The sequence below is a fragment of the Pelophylax lessonae genome (genome assembly GCF_965119305.1).
Source record: "Pelophylax lessonae genome assembly, chromosome: 3".
Classification (NCBI taxonomy): domain Eukaryota; kingdom Metazoa; phylum Chordata; class Amphibia; order Anura; family Ranidae; genus Pelophylax; species Pelophylax lessonae.
In genome coordinates this window covers 188010899-188015363 of record NC_138770.1, presented here as the reverse complement: position 1 = coordinate 188015363, position 4465 = coordinate 188010899, and positions in this window count along the sequence as shown.

Sequence of the window (4465 nt, the reverse complement as noted above, 5' to 3'; positions counted from 1 at the left end):
ACCCTTCCTGGGCAGGAAGCCTAAAAATGACAGGACCAGCTGATCTATGGTGACTAGGCAAATATTGCCTGATTTACTAAAGAAGTAAAGCATGTTCACTGTGCAATGTGAATTTTCACTTTAGAAGGGGAATTTCCATTTACCTTAGTGAATGTGGTGAAAATTCAGTTTCATTTAAATACCAAATCAAGTGCAAAAAAAAAATAATAATGTGTTTTTGCTTACACATGATTGAATGATGGAAATCAGCAGAGCTTCACCTGATTCACTAAGTTAAGGGAAAATTCCCTTGCAGGATGGAAATTTACTTTACAAAGTGAACATGAGTTTTTCTTTTAGTAAATTGACCACAGATAGATAGATAGATAGATAGATAGATAGATAGATAGATAGATAGATAGATAGATAGATAGATAGATAGATAGATAGATAGATAGATAGATAGATAGATAGATAGATAGATAGAAGAGGCAGAGTGACAGTGAGAGGGAGATAGATAGATAGATAGATAGATAGATAGATAGATAGATAGATAGATAGATAGATAGATAGATAGATAGATAGATAGATAGATGAGATAGAGTGACAATGAGAGGGAAATAGATGATAGATAGATAGACAGACAGACAGACAGACAGACAGACAGACAGACAGATAGATAGATAGACAGACAGACAGATAGATAGATAGATAGATAGATAGATAGATAGATAGATAGATAGATAGATAGATAGATAGATAGATAGATAGATAGATAGATAGATAGATAGATAGATAGATATTGATAGGGATTGTGTTTGTGTACAGCACAGCATATAGTAGTAATGTGTTCTGGTACTCATATATTTTTGTATAACATCATGTTCCTTTCATTGTCCATTAACTCCTAAAGGGCACAATAGTAGATGCATAAAAGTTGTTGTTTTTCACAGAAACCAAATTTTAATAATCAATAAAAGCACACATTTATCTAGTGGATCTCATTGGATGGTAAATGATTTGTTCCTATGATAGTTGCAGCCATGTAATAAGGATCATTTTGTGTGTATTTAAGGCAAAGTTTACACTAGCTTCATAAGCAGGATTTCATGGGCATTTTTTAATCCACACAAATGCCTGTCAAAATGATGCACATTGCAGTGGCCAGTGTTGATCACACGGTCGCCTTGCGTTGCTTTACGTTGCACAAAATTGACCTGATATGTGTGGTTTGGCAAGCTTTACCGCTCCCAAAATGCTTCCATTGATGTCAGTGTAAATAATCTGCAAACGCTCCATGAACGTCCATATGACATGTATAGTGTGTTTGAGATGCACTTCGAAATTTCTACTAGTTTTTTCTGTACCACCATTTTTCCTCATATAAAAATAGTTTGTAAACAAAAAATAAATGTCTACTAGCTAATGCAATAGTTCGTTCAAAAATACATACATTAGAAAACCAACACAGAGGAGGCATCTGAAAAGCATTAGTTAGGCGCAAACGCAAAAAGAAGAAAACGCATCACAAATGTGTCTTAACACAATGGGTACGTTAATGGATTTTCAAACTTTTTTGCATGTGTAATGAGTCCATAAAATGGCTGTTTAGTGGCACAGATATTACAGAATGGTTTGGACAGGTTAAGAAGTAGAGTGTCTTTTATTTGCTATCATTCACTCGGCTAAGTGAACAGTCTTTTGAAAATCAACCCCATATGGTGCACAGTCCTCCTTATGACCAATGCCTGGAAGAAACAGCCTGTCCTTTGGGGTTGATTTACTAAAACTGGGTAGTGCAAAATGTGGTGCAGCTGCGCTTGGTAGCCAATCAGTTTCTAACTTCAGCTTGTTCAATTAAGCTCTGAAAAAAAAAAAAAAAAAAACTGGAAGCTGATTGGTCTCTATGCAGAGCTGCACCAGATTTTGCACTCTCCAGTTTTAGTAAATCAACCCAAGTTCTGTAGAATGAAAATTCGTCTGACACCTCCTGACCATAGACAGACTAATATAAGGAATTCTATGTACTACATCGATGCAATGCACACATTAGCCTGTGCTTGTGTCATTATAATTACTACATACATGTACATAATAGATTAATTCACATTTAACCAGGGATCCAGATAAGTCTGTAGCTAAGGGATCAAATCATACATAAAGAGCCAATTCATATACAAATACATGCAATCCATACATAAGAAAATAATCCATACATAAAGAATCAAGCCAAACATAAAAATTCTATTCATACTAAAAGAACCGATTTACAGATAAAGGTTTGATGGATGTATAATGAACCAATTCATATAAAAAAGATCGATGTCTCTATTTATGCATTAGGGATTCGTTCATTCATAAAGGATCTGAGGTCACTTCCATGTAAATACTCACATGATTGTTAATCTGACAGTGATTATTTTTTCGTTTAGGTAACTAAAGAAAATAAGCCATTATGGAACCGCACACAGGGGTCTCTCCGATATTGCAGATATCAGGAATTCTTAGCAGTTCAACGATTATTTTTCCATGGGGTGTACAGGACAGTGGAGGGGCTAAGTGTGTCAGGACTAGAATTTATTTCTGTCTGTCTATCCATTTACAGGTCACATAGAGCAGTCACCTGGGGACACTTGTGTCTCTCTACTCCTTCAGGTGCTCACTACCTGTCTGTATCCACCCAGCCTACAGGAGAAGACTGCACATAAAATAAAATTTAGTTTTTTAAAAAAAAGGAAGAAATAGAGAGGGAGCGAGTGAGAGAGAGAGAGAAAATAAAACAAATAATATTTTTTAAAATTAAATATAATATACAGCATAAATATTATTATTATTAATAATAATAACAATAATAATAATAATAATAATAATAATAATAATAATAATAATAATAATAATAATAATAATAATAATAACAATAATAATAATAATAATAATAATAATAATAATAATAATAATAATAATTATTATTATTATTAATATTATTACAAATACTACTATTATGATTTCTGAGCTGTGCATATTGGGATGGTTTAGAATAGATCTATTCTTTTAAAGGATTTTAGGGGAATTAAGAAAAACAGGATGTCCCCTGAAGCTGGCTGGACATTGGATTAGAGTAGAGAAAATTGGTATAGTTGCTTCTATAGTAAATCATTTAGATATTGAAGCGCTTCAAGGACAGTTTGGCTCCCAGATCTTAATGGTTTTCCTCCTGAAACCATATAGGAAATGGTCTCTTAGAAGAGTTTAGAAAGCAGTTAGAATCTAATCGCTGTTCCCTGCCCACAATAAAATGATGGATGCCCCTGTATGTGTACAGCAGGCTGCAGTTTAGGTGTACATCCATCATCTGCACTGTGTGTGTACTGCAGACTCCTATAGGTGTATAGATGAGCATCCATCATCAATGAATGTATATAGCAGGCTGCAGTGTAGGTGTATAGGTGCAAACCCGACATCCATGCACTGTATTTATACAGCAGGCTGCAGTGTAAGTGAATAGGTTCTTATCCATCATTCATATACTGTATATATAAAGCAGGCTGCAAGAACTGTATAAGTACACATCCATTATCCATGCACTGTATGTGTACAGCAGAGGGCAGTGTAGGTGTATAGGTGAATATCTATCACCCATGCACTATATTTATAGAGCAAGCTGCAGTGTAGTGGTGTGGGTGTACACTCATCATTAATGCACTGTATGGACAGAGTAGGTTGCAGTGTAGCTTCTGTACACTGTGTAGGTGCACGTCCATCATCACTACATATATGCATACAGTCCCTCAGTGAACAGTCATTGCACATCTAATTAATGTGCTGCTTCCTGATTGCTGCTCCCTCTCTATCTTATGTCTCATTAAGATGATTTGTACCTCTGTAGACATCCTGCCTGACCCATGTTCTCAATCAGTGACAGGGAGGGGACACTTCTACTAGCTAATGTCTCATTGTCTAATAGTCTCATCAAGCTTCCCAGTTAACGCAGAACTAAAGATTACATTTTACTCAGCCACTTTTTTTTTCTATTGTGCAGATAGGAGCCTAGTGCTGGCCAATGTATGAAGTCACATACAGTATGGAATCCAATCTGCTCTTAATCAAGTCCCAGATCTCTATAATATTCACCCGCCTGCTGCACTCTCCCTATGAAGACTAATCTGTAAAGCATTAAATGGGCCACAGAACTTTCCAATTCCCATGATAGGTTACTTCCTGAAGAAAGTTATACTGTATCTAACAAAGCATCTCTATCTGCCAGCACCAGACACTGCACTACTCTGTCTATGCTGTGCCTACAATCTACAACAAGGCCAATATCCATACAGCTACGCTACATGTGTACAGTATTTAGAGATGACATCTGGCCCAAGAAGGTCCAAAAAGGAGTGTGTTTATATATATATATATATATATATATATATATATATATATATATATATATATATATATATACATATATATATATATATATATATATATA